The sequence below is a fragment of the Pogona vitticeps genome, chromosome 1, assembly GCF_051106095.1.
Source record: "Pogona vitticeps strain Pit_001003342236 chromosome 1, PviZW2.1, whole genome shotgun sequence".
Lineage (NCBI taxonomy): Eukaryota > Metazoa > Chordata > Lepidosauria > Squamata > Agamidae > Pogona > Pogona vitticeps.
The window spans coordinates 287,673,094-287,690,905 of NC_135783.1; positions in this window are offsets into that span (position 1 = coordinate 287,673,094).

Below are 17,812 nucleotides of genomic sequence, written 5' to 3' on the forward strand. Positions count from 1 at the left end.
CAGCTGTGTGTAAACCAAAAACCAGCACCAGATACTTGCGATATGAACAGCTGAATAAAAAAAGATGAGGGAGCAGATCATCAGCAGAAGAGGTCTGTTGCACTGATGCCTTGCTTTTGGGGCAGGATTTTTGAGAAGTCTGTGGAAAAGTTCTTCCAGGAAGGCAATTCTTATGGTATCTTCAAGGTGGAACATTTGACTAGAGCAGTGAGTCTCAAGTTCTTGAGATGTCACATGTTTTGAACTACAGCTTCCAGGATCCCTGAATATAGAATATACTTGCTGGGGCTTCTGGGAGTTGAAGTCTAGAACATCTGGTAGTCCAAAAGTTGAAAACTTCTGGACTAGAGCAACAAATGGACATAGGTAAGGAGTGTAGGAAGGGGAAAAAACCTGGGAACTGGCTTAGAAAAAGGCTACCTATATGTTGGGGACATGGTGGCACTGTGGGCTACACCGCAGAAGCCTGTGCTGCAGGGTCAGAAGACCAGCAGTCGTAAGATCGAATTCACGTGACGGAGTGAGCTCCCGTCACTTTGTCCCAGCTCCTGCCAACCTAGCGGTTCGAAAGCATGCAAATGCAAGTACTGATAAATAGGGACCACCTTGGTGGGAAGGTAACAGCGTTCCTTGTCTAAGTCGCACTGGCCATGTGACCACGGAAGATTGTCTTCAGACAAAACACTGGCTCTATGGCTTGGAAACGGGGATGAGCACCGCCCCCTAGAGTCGAACACGACTGGACAAAAATTGTCAAGGGGAACTTTACCTTTACCTTATATGTTATAAAGTAGAGCAAGAAGAGGTCAGGAAAAATAATCTCATGTATGTTTTGCTCATAGCTATGAAACTCACAGACTAGCATTGGGCAACTGACTTGACTATCACCATATTAGTATCCAAGGCATTGGTTTGGTAGCAGGATGTGTCTTTCTTTTCTTTTAATTAACAAATGCCTATGACAAAATGAATTGTCTACCAACTAATTCTTCATAAGCCACCTATAAATTGTTTATAGAATTTATAAGCTTATAATAGAGATACTAATTTATTGCTCATATCATCTGTGATGCCAAAAACATTAATTAAATGGCAAGGTATTTCAAGCAGAAATTCTGTATTTATGCAAGATTACCTTTTAGAAACCAGGCACCCAGAAACACGAGATGTGGAATTAAGTCTGAAACCTAGCTTTAATACTTATGAGTTCCTCTGGATGTAATTTGTTTTTTCATTATATGACGAAAAAACTTTTTGTCAGTTAATCAACATATTGCAAATAGCAATTTCAAATATGTTAAATTATAGCCTGTAAAATAGACCCCCTAAAACGTTAAACATTTAAACATAACACATACCCATTTAAAAATAAATTATGCCCCTGAAAAGCTAGTTTCATGTTGTAAAAGAAGAGTGTGAGCTGCCAGCTCATTCAAATTTATTTCTGCTGTAAACTCAACAGTGATCAGAAAAGTAAGTTAGAGTGCAAATACACAAGTATTTCTCCCACCATTGCATCTCCTCTGGGGAGGGCTGCTTCACTCCCTTTGCAAAAGTCCAGAGAATGTAAATGACAGGGTAAAACAGCCTGCCCCCAGAGTATTGCTACCTCACCTTTCTGGCTTCCTGTCAGGGAATACTCTTTTTTAGATTTTATTTATTTATTTATTTAAAATATTTTTACCCCTCATTTCTCCTTAAAAGGACTCAAGGTGGCTCACATCATTAAAAAAACAATATTAAGTGTAACAACTGTGAGTCTAGAAATACAGTACTAAAAAGGATCAAATAAATACCATACAAAATGCATAAGCAACACCAAAACACATTCAAAGAAGATAGAAAAATCCCTTTTAAAACCCCACTGAAGCAGCCAGTCGTTCAGCAAATGCCTGTATGAAGAGAAGGGTCTTCACTTGGTTGTAGGTAGGATCACTCCATTTTGGTGCACATGCAGACACAGTTGTTGGGACAGACCCAAAGCAGAGTTTGCTGCTTTCAATTTCCCATCCTGTTCTAATTTCCCGATATCATTAAAGGAGTTAAGGAGACAACTTAGGCACTTCATGATATTGGGAAATTGAACACTGTTCCTTTGTGAAGGGGTAGAAGGAGAAAGCATAAAAAATGTTGTTGTTGCTATTTTTAAACCCTATTAATACAGGGCTGATGCACTGTATTTTTTAAGGAAGGAGAATGTTCCATTTCTAGAACATAATTCCAAGAATCCTGGTACTGGTCTTCTATAACCAAGTAACATTTTCAACCTCTGAGAAAGGATGATCAAAATATTAAAAGAGAATTAAAGGAACCCTTTTGGGAAGCCACACCTCCAGAATGAATAATCTCTTGTTAAAAGACCTCTAAGGGATGATGTTTTTCCCATGAAATCTGTGGGAAAGATCAGATACGCTGCTTCCAATGATAGAACAGGCTTCTGTTGATGGGAGTGGAGGCCGAAGTTACCTGATGGGGGCTGGAAAACTTTCTAAACTGATGTTTTTGGTGGCAGAGAGGGCTGTAGGGGGCAAGGGGAGAAAAGAGGAAGAGTGTTCCATTGCATTAACACTTGGGCTTGGCACTGGATTTAAAGCAACATACAGGCAGTGGGCCCCTAGCCCACCCTCTCCCAAAATCATATTTCCAAAATTTGATAGCAAAATGGCAAAAACCATTAATACCAGCATTTCTGCCTGCTTTGCTTTTTTTAAAAGCTTGCTTCTCAGATTCCGTTAACAAATCAGGATAACATGTTTTTACTCATTTCAGTGGTAGCTTCCAGCTTCCTGTTGCATTTCAGTAGTAAGTGGCAGGGGAGGGATGTGTGGTCCATGACAAGTCCAAAACCGGCCCTAGACTTATCAGAATTGCTAATTTTCAGCACCTGTGTGCAGCTATAGAAATAGGAGGTTTAAATCTGTTCTCCTGGATTTGTAGACCTTGTCTTGTTCTCCGAACAGGGCATTTCCCCTCCCAGTTCCTTTCTTTAGGCTGATATATTTTAGTGGCAAAAATTAATAGATTTTCTTGTTGTCGTTGTTTTCATGTTTGGATGTCTTAGTCATTTTGGTGGTGGTTTTTAAAAAAAAAACAAAAAAAAACAAAAAACAGTGTCCCCAATGTTTGCTGGGAACAAATTTGCTTCCATGGATCAGTTTTGGTGGAGAGAATAATTATCTGAACATGTTAAATTGGCTTGGGTGGGAAATATCTCAAATTTTAGAAAAAAACAGGTATTTTATGTGTATCTAAAGAGAAATGTAAATGGTAAACAGGTGAAATTTGGAGCATTGTACATTATTGTATACATTCAAAAATTCATTATAAAAACAGTTTAAAAGCCCCTTCATTGCATTACTGATGCATTACTTAGCAACAAATGAAAAAAAAATTGAAAACATTGTCTCCCTTCCCCTCCATGGGAAGCAGGACGGAAGCATTCCATTGCTCAAAACTGATTATTGCTTCCCATTATTTTTGGGATAATTGTCTCTCTTCTGACACTATCTCTTGTATCTGTTGCCTTGTATTTATAGTTAACAGATTAGTTTTCTTTGTTCACTCTTTTAATTTGATGTTTATTACTGAACTTTAATTATGTCTACGCTATGATGTAATGTAAGCCATCCAGAATAATGGCCTTGCCACTAGATGGCATGCTGAAAGTTTAAATAAATAAAACAAAAATAAATAAAGCAGCTTAGGCAAAGCATGGAGAAGGAGACAGGATGGGAATTTTGTTCTTGTCTTCTTTCCCTTTAAAGGGAAAGAAGATTGGTCTAGATCTTGCAGTATGATTGATCCTTGCATGTGGATACAAAAATCACTCCAAATAACATACCGCACCACAAAGCTACCCTGTTAGCACGATCTATCTAGAGAGACCCAAGCCAGGATAATTGGGCCATCTAGTCACACCCTTGATAATGGGCTTGATAATGCCCAGACATCCTATCTGAACATCTCCTTTATGTATTTAAGATCTGGCATCGCAATTCTTTTCTTCAAGGCCATCTTAACATGGATTCAGACACTCCATTGTTCCTTAATTGTTCAATCAGGTATCAAAACAATTTCTAACTATTGTGTACGGATGCATTTAGTCCATTTGGGTCAAGTGCTCTAACTAAACTAAATATTGAGACTAGAATATTAATTTTCAGGAATAAACATACTCATTTCTATATTAGAGAATTCAAGTATTAAACAGAGGCTCTATTTTTAAAAAAGAATCATATACCGTGTTTTCCCAAAAATAAGAGAGGGCCTTATATTATTTTTGCTCCAAAAAATGCAGTAGGGCTTGTTTTCAGGGGATGTTTTTTTTTCCATGTACAACAATCTACATTTATTCAAATATAGTCATGTCATCTTCTGGTTGCTGCAGAATGGTGGAGGGTGGGGTTTCACTTAACTAGGGCTTATTTTGGGGGTAGGGCTTATATTACGAGTATCCTGAAAAATCATACTAGGGCTTATTTTCAGGTTAGGTCTTATTTTCGGGGAAACCGGGTAATCATCCTATCAGTCATCAGATTTAAATTGTTAATCAAATTGTTGTCTGTGCATTAGTAAAGCACATGTCATGTTTTGTTAACATAATCAGAAAAATGGAGCTGCCACATACGTTTTTCCTGTCTGCCAGTCACTGCGTTAAATGTTTTTGCCATTTTTATTAGAATTTTCTCTCTGCAAATCTCACTCAGCTGTGAAATTGGAACTGCAAACAGAAATATTACATTTCCATTTGCAGCAGTGGTACAAAATATCTATTTTTGATATGAGCAGTGGTAAAGGCAAACTTGCTCTCCTTGTTGTGGGAGAAAGACAGTAGGGGAGACTCTCACAATCTCTACATGTTAAACGAGAGTTGGAGTGGCATTTTTCTATCATGATCTCCATCCTGGGCTCTGACTGTAGTCTTGCAAGATATTTACATTTAATGTTGGGACTGTGGGGAGCAGGACTAGAAAAAGGCTGCCATCAGAAAGACTCAGATAATTGCCTGGAATCATCATATTTGTTGTTATATTTGCTACAGAAACTTTACTGAAAACCAACCCATTGCTTTACGGAGTATTCCATGTTGCAATGATTACATCATTATAATCAAATGAATTATTTTCACACTATAGGCCTCCATCTAACTTTTGTTTCATGCCGTGATATGTTTGTGCTACTGTTCCTGACACACTTTCGTCTCTCAAATCCTGTTCTGACTCTGTTCTGGTATAAACATTTCTGCTGTTATCCTTTTTTGAGAAATCTAGTTCTTCTTTCGTGCACTGTAAAATTACATTAGTAACTTGGGCCTGTTGACACACAAAGTGTCTTTTTCCTTCATTAACTCAGAGCAGGAGCCAGAAAGTATTTTCTCTGTTGCTCTATTTGGCAGGGTCAAACACTTTCCAGATTCACAGCATGATAGATAATTATACACTCACAGCATCTAGTCCAGTTTCCTGCCTGTGTACAGAATCCAGTGTTACAGCATCCATGGCAGTGGCAGTCAACCAGCTTTTGACTAAAAATCTCCAATGAAATAGAGTCCACTTGTTTCTGAGGCATTCTGTTTCACTGTCAACCAGTCAGGACATTTTTCTAATGTTTAATTCAAATTATAATTTCAGCCCTGGTGTGACAAAATACCAAAGACCTCTGTCCTCTAAATCTGCATAATCCAAGACCTGAAATGTGAGGTCAAAGCTAGCTCTCTCTATATATATCAGAAATCAGTTCAAAGGCCAGTTCACTCATGAGTGTGACTGATCATCTTGATACTACCACTCTATACTGCACTGGTAAGGCCGCACTTGGAGTGCTGTGTCCAGTTCTGGTCACCACAATACAAAAAAGATGCTGAGGCCCTGGAAGGGGTGCAGATAAGAGCAACAAAGATGATAAGGGAACTGGAGGCTAAATCCTATGAAGAATAACTAAAAGAACTAGGTATGTTTAGCTTAACAAATAGAAGACTGAGGGCAGTCTTTCAATATCTGAAGGGTTGCCACAGGGAAGATGGTATTGATTTATTCTCCATTGTGCCTAAGGGTAGGACAAGAATCAATGGGTGGAAACTCATCTGAGGGAGATCCAACCTGGAAATAAGGAGGAATTTCCTGACAGTGAGAACCATTAAGCAGTGGAACAGCTTGCTTCCTGATGCTGTGGGTGCCCCACGGGTTTTCAAGAAAACATCTGTCAGCCATCTGTCCAAGATGGTATGAGGTCTCCTGCCTTGGGCAGGGGATTGGGCTAGAACAGTAGTCCCCAATCTTGGTCCTCCAGATGTTCTTGGACTACAACTCCCAGAAGCCTTCACCACCACTTCTGCTGGCCAGGATTTCTGGGAGTTGAAGTCCAAGAACATCTGGAGGCCCAAGGTTGAGGACCACTGGGCCAGAAGACCTGCAAGGTCCCTTCCAACCCTACGATGATTCTATGATATGATTCTATGATATATAAGCCCCTGCCCTCCCTCCACCAAAGCAGAGTTTTCATTATTGCACCTGATGATCATCTGTGTTTTCCAAAGAGTAAATAGACCTGACAATTGCTTTGTGTTTGGGTGAGAAGTGGTTAACTGATGAGCAAAGGAGTCAGCTTCTGGGAATTTCCTCTGTTTCGTATCTCTTTGTGAATTGTAGTGAGTACAAAAAAGTATCCGCTAGATTGTCTTGATTGTTGACATTGTTGTTTTCAACATTCAGGCTGCCCTTTGCTATTTAAGTTTGATATTCTTTTTCCTGCTCCTAACATGGGCACAACAGTGTGCACCAAAGTGGGCCCATTCTCTGGCATTGTGAATTGTGGACAGAGAAGCACAATATCTCACATTCATAAATTGGAGGGTGTTATTTTTGAAGAATCCTCTACTGAATTGCATTTTAGTAGAGGATTCCATGTGTCAGCTTCTTCCACCCAGTCTATGATGAGAAATATTGAATAAACCTACACAAGATTTGTGTCTTCACAAAATTATTTATCACAGCAATTATTGAAGAATTGACACCAAGTTTGTTCAGGAAACCCTACTGATTCATGCAGTGATATCTAGTCATTTTTTAAAATTTGGGGTGGTGGTGGTTAAGACGATCTCATAATCTGATGGGTGTTCAAAGGTATCTCAGTGCATATGACTGTAGATTCATAGAATCATACAATCATGAAGTTGGAAGGGGCCTATAAGGCCATCAAGTCCATCCTCCTGCTCAATGCAGGAATACAATCAAAGCATATCTGCCTGGTGGTTGTCTACATTTCTCTTGAATGCCTCCAGTGTTGGAGCACCCACCACCTCTCAAGGTACAGTAATTGGTTCCATTGTCTTACTACAGTTAGGAAGTTTTTCCTGATATTCAACTGAAATCTGGCTTCCAGTAACTTTAACCTATTATTGTGTGTCCTGCACTCTGAGATGATCGAGAACAGGTCCTGCCCCTCCTCTTCATAACAGCATTTCAAGTATTTGAAAAGTGCTATCATATCTCCCCTCAGTCTTCATTTCTCAAGGCTGCACATGTCCAGTTCTTTCAGTCTTTCCTCACAGGTATTGAATTCTAGCCCCTTAATTATCCTTGTAACCCTCCTCTGAACTTGTTCCTACTTGTTAGCATCCTCTTTGAAATGCAGTGTCCAGATCTGGACACAGTACTCCAAGTGAGGACTAACGAGTGTTGAATAGAGGGGAACTGGTACCGCGTGAGATTTAGAGACTACCATCTTTTTCCATGTATAAAATGAAGCTTTTTCCTAAAATATTAGAGGAAACATTGAGGGTCGTTTTATACACGGAAGGCAGCAGAGTGGCCTGTCTGATTATTACAACTTGAAAATCTGTATTTGTAGCTATTTTCATTTAATATTGTTAGTATTTTCAGACCATGGATAAGTGAATTAGTGGATATTGATCTAGCAGATACTGAAGTCCTACTGTACATCAATTTTCTATGTACATTTACTGCAATATAAGACTGTTTTAATTTAGTAGGATATATATCTGAGAGTACCCTGTGTAGTGAAGTGGGTTGAGTTGGTTGGCTAGGGCTCAGGAGACATGACTTTGAATCCCCACTTGGCCAGGGAATCTCACTTGAAAGATGGAATTTGTAAAATCACTCCTTAAATAATTCACTTACCTCAAAAACACTGTTAAAGTTACATTTAGTCAGTTCCACCTTGATGGCACATAACACACAAGCAGTTCAAAGAGCCGTACTAAGACAAATATACAATGGGTAGAATTAGTTCCTTCTTTTGTCCGAATCTTGTTCCAGAAAATGAAAATTCACAGCAAATGCAACCTCATAAACAACCATAAAAACGCAGCTTCTGTAACCTTCCAGCCAGCATTGGTTGTTATCGGTTAATTACTTTCTGCATGATGTTTGCATAGAAACAAGGCAGGCAACACTGCAGATTTCAACTGTCTGTTAATAGATAAATTCTGAACATTGCAACATATAATCATTTCTTCCATTTACATCCAGTGAAGATGTGATGGTTTCACTCATTGGCTAATGACACTGAAAGCTTTGAGACTTACTTAAAAAAAGAAAAGAAAAAGACCTTGGAATCCAGCCCAGTCAATGGTCTAAATGGACACTAAATGGCACCTCTAAAATCTGGGAAAGACCAGTTAAACTTTATGGCAATGAAGAGCACGAAGAGCACAAAACTAATGTTAGAAACCACAGTAGTAGCAAGATGACAATGGCTGGAATTGTCAGAGAGAAATTAACCACAAGCTGCCAGAAATGTAAGAAATGACAAAGAAAATTACTGATTTCTGAAGGTGAGAGCCTAAACCACTGCTCTGGAGTCATTCTTAAGAGCTAACATTCTGAGACTTAACAGCAACAACAACAATTTCTCACCTCATTGGGTTGGTACATATGAACGTATATCAGTCAGCAGTGCAGAATGGAAGAAGAACAAGATGCTTAAGGCCTGTAGTGCTACTGCCTATACAGAAGAATAAGTAAGGCAGAGTAAAAGATATAGGCAAAGCATTGTGGTTAGGTGTTGAAAGCCCATGCTCAGCTCTCCCACTTTGCTCAGCTGTGAAACTAATTGACCTTGGGCTTCATAACTGAGCAGCCTAAGGACTTGGCTAAATGTCTCAGGTGGAGGAAGTTTGATGAGGCTAATATGGTCACTTAAAGTTTTGTAGAAAACCAATATTCCATTTGGTATGATCCTTGCATCCATGTGGCATCTCAAGCAACTCTATTTGGCCCACCTTCCTTTAAAAGAAAGGGAAAGAAAGAAAACAAACAAAAAATCATCCTCTTTGCTACTTCTCCTCCTTCCAAGTGGGAACTTTCAATTTTCCATGCTCTGTTTTCTCTCAGAAAGCCACTTCAGTTGCCTGAAATGCAAGCCTGCAGTTGTCTCCTAATGTATTGGCATTTGAGATCTCCATCACAACTGTCTGTAATAATTCGTAAACTCCACTTGGAACGCAACTGTGATTGATTTCCTCAAATCGTTTAGTGAGTATCTCAGGGAGATATGTTTTGCCCATTCAAAGGGACTGCCTGATTTGCTCTTCGAAGTGAGAACTGATATCATTCCTCCTAGGACCACCACAGATATTTGATCAGACTTTCCCTCCCAAAACAGAGTTATAAATCATACCTCTGTTTTTTTAACTGAAGATACTAATGGTAGTAATTATGGGAACAGACAATGCACTGCCTACATGGCAAGCATAGATGTGGGACCTGGGCAAAGAAAAGGAGCTGGCAGAGGGTCTTTAAAAGCTTCCTCTCTACATTCCCAATTTATTTTATTGTATTTTATTTCCTCTCCAAATCGAATTAGAGCAACTCATACATTATTCCAGGCAGAACACCAGAAATGATTTTGACTGAACTCTGTTGACACCTGAAGACTATTGAGTAATTCCAGGCACAGGTGAGATGTTCTGTGATTTTTTGCTGGGTGACCCTCTTCCAGTTTCACAGGCAAGGGGTCAAAATGCATTTCAAATAATAATGTTGCCAGGTCTCACCTCAAGCAGCAAGGGGAGAGCAAGGCATAAGGATAAAGGTACTGCGTCTTCTGCTAAATGTATGGGGCTAAAAGCCTCCTTTGTTAGCTGCCAGTTCTTATTTATGTTATGTTTAGGGTTGGCAGAGCTCTCTGCTGCTTTGACACTGCAGGTGAGCTTAGGGCACTTTCTATTGTGTAGCATATTGCCTAGCATTTTTAACAGATTGGGGAAACTGAAGATAAATTCACAGAAGAAGGCTAAGCATTGTAAGAATACAATGCAGGAATAGGTGAAACCTTTAACCACTTAAAAATCATATAATCTGCTAGCTTTCATGAATCAAATTTCACTTCTTCAGGCATGCCCCAATGCCTTGTCAATAGAGCAAAGAAATTAGAGTCCCAAAAATTCATGGCAGATGGTTGTGCCAGGCCTATTTCTTAGAGGTAAGTTAGAAAAGGTACAGGCTACACTGGAGGTGTTGTTTTCAAACTACAACTCAGGTAGCTGTTGACTGCATATCATATATATATACCCTCCCCCATGACTTTGGAAACTGCAAGCTTTTATTTAGCTGGAGACCAATTTTGAACCAAAACCCCCAGAGTCCTCCATGTGGGAATTGGTGTGAAAATTTAGTTAACCCACTAGGTGGTGCCAAATAGATTCAGATTAATAATATTTTTATGTAGTAGTTGGGAGTAAATGTTTCCTTTAGTTTGCAGTCCTGCTTAGCAGATCTAAGAGTCCATGTTGACTTCTTGTTCGTGCAGGGTGATGGCTTTCTCTTGTATCACCAACTTCACAATGTTCTGTAGGTAAAGATGTTGGCCTTACAGTGTGCAGGGTGATGTGGGAAGGAATGATCTTGGAACGGGGAGAAATATTCACTGAATTCCTCAATCACATTGATTTGGGTTCTCTTGACAGGCAAGACATGGCCAGCCCACAAGATTTGTTACCTGCAGTGCAAGAGAGGGACAGGTGGTGCTTTATCCTTGTCAAGCTTTTTGCAAATAATGCAACATGCTTCCAAGGCAGTGTGCACAAAGGGAAAAGACACTGGTTTTGTGCAGTAAGAAGTACAGTATGTGCAAACCTACACAGTAGCTACAGAAGGACTAACAGATCATTTTTAAAAAAATATACAAAGCACCCATCTGATGATTCAGATTTTTAAAATTTCACAAAACAAAGCCACAGCTAGAACAGCTAGTAAGTTATTCAGTCTGTGTGTGTTATGCAATTTGTCCATCAAAGATATGCCTAAAACTTTGGAGTGGATGGCACCGGAAAATATCTCATTCTCTTTCAAGGAGAGAAGAAATGCCTTTCTTTGTTCTTGCATATGAACATGTAACAAGCAAGGATTTACATCCTTACTCAAGTCCCAAGCCATTTTAGATTTTAAAAGAATCAACAAAAGGTTGTGATGTCACAGATGTTGGCATATGGCCCTCCAAATGCTGTTGGACTGCAACTCCCATCAGTCCTGTCCCCCTTGCCAGCCAACGCAAGGGGATGGGGGCAATTGCAGTCAAACAACATTTGGAGAGCTACAGGTTTGCCCATCCCTGGTTTCAGTGTTCCACAGTTGTTCTGTCAAAAACTATCCTGAACTATATGTCTTTTGAGAGTGCCTTACTAATACAGTTCTTTTTTTAAAAATGATTCCAGAGATACTTGGATGATTATTTTTTAAATAATAATGATCCCAAAGTATATTGTTTGGAATGTATGCAAAGTTCACTCTGGCAGTTGGCTGTTAAGGATCATAGCTTCATATGACATATTGAAAGGTCAAAACATGCATTAAATTGTGCATGGAAAATCAAAGTTGTGCATTTTACACAGGCAGATGGTTACATTTTTTTTGTAACTGGTGGGTGCAGGGTCAAAGGAATTATTTCATGCCTCCTCCCACTTCTGATAGCAGCACAATTCAGATCAGCATCTTAACAATGCCTGCTGGTGGTTCTCAATATAACTACACAAAGGCAGGAGGCAAGCAGCAGACATAAGAACATAAGAAGTGCCCTGCTGGATGAAGCCAAGGGCTCATCTAGTCCAGCTTCCTGTATCTCACAGTGGCCCCACCAGATGCCTCTGGGAGCACACGAGACAACTAGATACCTGTCTCCTGATCCCCCTCCCCTGCATCTGGCATTTTAAAGTACCTTCCTTTTAAGCCTGGAGATCATACATCTCCATCATGGCTTGTAACCTGTGATTGACTTTTCCCCCAGGAATCTGTCCTATCCCCTTTTAAAGGCATCTAGGCCAGGTGCCATCATCACATCCTGTGGCTAGGCATTCCACAGACTAATGACACACTGGGTAAAAAAAAATATTTTCTTTTGTCTCTTCTCTCTCTCCCAACACTCAATTGGAGTGAATGTCCCCTGGTTCTAGTATTGTGTGAGAGTTTTGATTTCTCACCCCAATGTGCATTACTTTACATTTTCTTATATTGAAACGCATTTACCTTTTGCTGCCCATTCTCCCAGTTTGGAGAGGTCCTTCCGGAGCTCTTCACAATCCCTTCTGGTCTTCACCACCCAGAAAAGTTTTGTGTCATCTGCAAAGTTGGCCACCTCACTGCTCATCCCTGCCTCCAGGTCATTTATGAACAGGTTGAAAAGCACCGGTTCCAGGACAGATCCCTGGGGCGCACCGCTCTTCACCTCTCTCCATTGTGACAATTGTCCATTGATACTCTCTGTTTTCTGGTTCTCAATTAATTCTCAGTCTGTAGGAGGACCTGCCTTCTTATCCCCTGACTGTGGAGTTTTCTCAGCAGCCTTTGGTGAGGGACCGCATCAAATGCCTTCTGAAAATCCAGATAGAAAATATCCACTGGTTCATCTGCATCCACATGCCTGTTGACTTTTTCAAAGAATTCTAAAAGGTCTGTTAGGCATGCTGATTTTCCCTCAGCAAGGCTTGTTCTTCTGTGCGTTTTAAGATTTTATCTTGGATGAGGCTCTCCACCGTCTTCCCTGGAACAAATGTTAGGCTAAATGGCCTGTAGTTTCCTGCCCCCCCCTTTCCCTTTTTAAAGATTGGCATGGCATGTGCCAATCTTTGTGCCAATCTTTGGCACATGTCATGCCAGTCTTTGGCATGACATGTGCCAATCTCCAGTCCCCCGGGCACGGTGACAGTTTTAAGGGACAAGTTGTATATTTCTTCTTTGGTAGCTCCAACCCAATAATTTAACAGAGTTGGGTAATTGTGTCAGGCAGATGTCGGGGGGGGGGAATATTTGCAAGGCATTATAAGACAAGTGTATCAGCCAAGCAACCCACCTTCCTCAGTTAGCCTGCCATTCTCAACAGGATGCTGCTACACAGTGAAACAAGGGTTCATGCTGGAACGTGGAGGACACCATTCTACCTTTTCTTCAAGCAGCCAATTTTCTTGCACCATGCTTGTTTTATCACATGGAAATACTGTGTATCATGACTCAGAACATCAAAACAGCCTCTTTCTCCTCCTGAAGTGCTGCATACATTTATTTGTATAAAGTATCTTTTTTAAAAACTCTATTTGTGATGTAGAGAATAGTATCATTAAGTGAATGGCCTTGCAATTTATTTCATGGGAAGTATTTGTGACTCTTGTTAAGATCAGCAGGCCATCAGGCCTATTGTATAGGTCTTCAATGGGTACTTTTTCAGTAGTGGTGGCACTCTTTTACAAGGAGCCTCTGCTCTCCAATTTAAATTTCTGTAACTTTTCCAACAACAGCCAGTTGTATTTCCATATTTACACACATTAAACACCCAAGCTCTTTTTACTCATTTCTTCAGCATGTATACTAAATAGCTGCCTAGAGTGGTCACAATGGCCAGATAGGCGGGATACAAATTGAATGAATGAGTGAGTGAGTGAGTGAGTGAGTGAGTGAGTGAGTGAGTGAGTGAGTGAGTGAGTGAGTGAGTGAGTGAGTGAGTAGAAGGAGCATGCTAGCTCTGCCTCCAACACATGGAAGGCAACAATCTGAAACAGATCCTCTACTGTCAAGGGAGGTTTGCTGTATAACCTGTGTAACACAGAGGCTGAGGGAAGTGAACATGAATGAGTGGGGCTAGCACTCTCTACCTCCTGGGTGAAAGTATGAGAGATGTTATGCATTTTTTAAATATTTCAGCAGATTTTTTGTGAAAATTTGAGGGTTTTGCGCAAAAACTTTGTATTTTGTTCAAAACACAACTTTTATGCAAATTATAAGATTTTGTGCAAAACTCGGGGGGTTGCTAATGTTTCCAATGGCAGAAGAATGTACTGGTCTTTTCACTCACATGCACAGGTGAAAAATATGACACTAATTGACCACTCTTAGGGGAGGGTACACGGAATGTGTGAGTATTCATTGCATCCTTATTTTATGCTAACGTAGTTCATATTTTGTGTTTCTTGTCCATATCACCTAACACTTCAGATATTTATGTGTTGCTAGTCTAATAAAGTCTCAGTAAGCATCAGAATTATGACAGCTAGAAACAAGAGAACCCCAATGCCTAATTTTTGTCTAATCAGTCATTTATTAGACTCTGTGTTCTCCATTTTAACTTAATTAAAAATGAGAAATTGTGATGATGGTACCCATCTGCTGACATCTGTCCCCAGCAGCTAGATCTAGAGACACTCATTTTTTTCATAGGCAAAACTGCAGCCTCTCTTCACATATTTTGCCAATTTATCTTGCACTGTATTCCATGTGAACAGAAATTCAATACTACTCATCTTCAGCAATACGTAGCAAGTCATTATTACAACAGGAACATTTCACAATTCAGAATGTCTGCAGCCTGAAGAGCTACAATCATAAATGTGTAAATGAGACCTAAAAAGTACAGACAAGAGAGTAAGAGATGAGTAGTTTTGGGGGGAGGGGGACAACTGGGGGGGAAAACTTATATAAATGTCCCCACTCTGAAGTCATAAGTAATCAGAAAGGAAAAGTGGGCAGGGGGAAACTCAGAAAGAACAAACATCTCCAAATAAATAAAGGAAGAAACCCACTAGACTAAAGCATAAAAGAGCTATCAAAGGGAGCCTCTCAAATACTGTCAGTTCAGAGAGTAATTCCCACATATCTTCACAGCATCCTCCTAATCTCCATAAATTGTTTGCGAGATCGGTGCTGAAGCAGCCTGTCATGCCAACTCTTGCTCCACTTCTGAAATAAGAACCTATTAGGGCTCATATGAGAAATGCTGTAACTAGCACAGTATTTCAGGCACCCACTACCTTTTAAGAAGGCAAGAAGGCTTTCTGCTAATATGGTATGGTCTCAGCACTATGCAACAATTTACATTGGTGTCCCACTTGATGATTACTCTGCTCCACGACGAATCCGCTTTACGATGAGTTTTTGCGATCGCAAAATGATGTTTAAATGGGGAGAATCCACTTGATGACGATCGGTTCCCTGCTTCGGGAACCGATTTTTTGCTTAACAATGATCAAAAACAGCTGATCATTGGGTTTTCAAAATGACTCCCCGCTGTGCAAAATGGCTCCCCACTGTGTTCAGGACGGATTCTTCGCTTTACAGGCATTGGAAAATGGCCACTCTATGGAGGATCTTTGCTGCACCATGAGGTATTTCACCCACTGGAACGCATTGACCGGTTTTCAATGCATTTCAATGGGTTTTTTACTTTCGCTTGACAACGATTTCGCTTAACAGCGATTATTGTCATCAAGCGAGTCACCACTGTATTAAGCAGTGTAAGAAGCAGAGTCATAATAAAACATGAAGAAGGCAACGCTTGGAAAGTTACTTTTAAAAAGTAATTACTAACTGTTATAATTCCAAGTGCCCCAAAAGTTAGATATGGCTGTAGTTTCAGTCTATTGAAAGAGTTATTTACTTTCCCAGGTCTCAACAGTGACTTCAAAAAGCTACATCTGAATGTGTGTCCACTTTAAAGGAAGAACAAGGAAAGTGGTAGTACTGCTCCATTTTGTTTTGATCAAAGCTCCCCTGCATGACCGTGTCCAGTCCTGGGCACCAATTAGAGGTGTGCATATTGTATGTTTTTCGAGTCAATGGCCAGGTTTGCTGCTGGGGAATCTGTTCAGAGGAGAGTGACCAACATGTTAAAAGGTCTGGGAATCAACACCCATATACGTAGATCAGCCAAGGGAACTGGATGTTTAATCAGAAGAAGAGAGAAATGACGTGGGGACTTGAGAGTGCAATGACCCTGTAACGGTTTACAGGGGCGACCACTGGGAGAAGGGGTTCAGGTTGTATCTTTGCTGTTTTAGGTTTGCTAGTTTTCTTCATATGATTGTATCCACATTTTATTATGGTTTTCTCTTTAAAAAGTTTTGTAACCTCCTTCCTGTTGTCTCTGTAATTCAGGGGGGAAAAAACCTATGGCCCTTGGTATGGTAAATGGCCACCTGTCAGGGAAGGCTGTGGTTTTCTTAAATTGGCAGGGCTGATGTAGATAAGATGGCCTTTTGATTCCCTTCCATCTCTTCATTTATATAAGTCTATGATCATGTCTCCTTGGCTGTCTTCTTTAGACAAGAACATGCCTCAGCTTGAGGACTTGAAGCTACTTTGCTACCTCAGCTGGCCGCCCAACCCAGAGGCAAATTTCTATTATCATCATGTCTTCCTTAGAGAAGGAAATGCCTCAGTTTGAGGGCTTGCAGGATCATCTTGCTACCTCAGCAGACTGTCCCAACCCGGAGACACGGTCAGCTAAGTCTGGCCCATCCAGAGAGGGCTCCACGTGGGGAAGAAGACTCTAAGAATGTCCTCCCAGTCCCAAAGAATTGCGGAGACATAATAAACAGTTCAAACAAAGCTAGCATCTTCAAAGTTACTCCAGCTGTGGAGATTAGTCAAGTAGGCAGAGATATTACCAGCAAGTTACAACACTGCAACAAGAACAGCTGCCACACAGCTCTGCCACAAACAATTCCTGTATGTGGCCTACTGTAACCCTTGCCTCCAGCTCTTACTGTTCCTTGTTCTTTTGATTGATGGAACACCCATGGAACTGATATAGACTATTCCTCTCCACTCTGGTGAGGAGGCGGGATGAAGAGTTTCCCTGCTCAGATGTTGAGAGGTCAGTTGTGTGGGGAGGCAGGGAAGTGCCAACCGGGCTACTTCTGCAATTGGTGTGATGTTGAGGATGACAGACATATGCATTGTGTGGCGACCAGTGAGTCAAACGGCCAGTTCTGGGGAGAGGGAATGGACTTCCATGGCACCTGTGGTGTTGTACCCATGTCAAGTAAGGATCATACCCTACAGGGTGCCAAGTAATCCTTGTTTCTGTTGAGAGGTACATCTTGGTCCAGTGTCTGGTCACATGCCTGGCTAATTGATGCAGTGCCAAGGTGCACCTTGCTTCTCCAAGCAAGGTGCACCTTGGCACTGCATCAATTAGCCATGGCAAATTATGCAGACCTTCCATGAGCAACAAGAGAATTCCAACCAGCATTTTTCAGTATGCCTACAAAACCCTGTCATTGCACAATGACAATTTAATAGGGGAAATAATGTGTCATATATAGCTGTAGGGCATATGTTCTCACTTGAAAAAAATCTCACATTGTTAACAAGGCTCCTTCATTTACAGTCAGCAAACTGAGGACAGACATTTAATTGTTTTTGATGGAGCCATTCCCGTTCCAAAGGTGAAAGGTAAAGACAGGTAATACCATTGCCAACCCAATGCGATGAAGCCACTCTGATCAAGATAAATTACAGTACCGAGAACTTAGTGTAACACCAAATTTTACACTGTATGGAGAATGCAAGAAACAGAAATGAATATA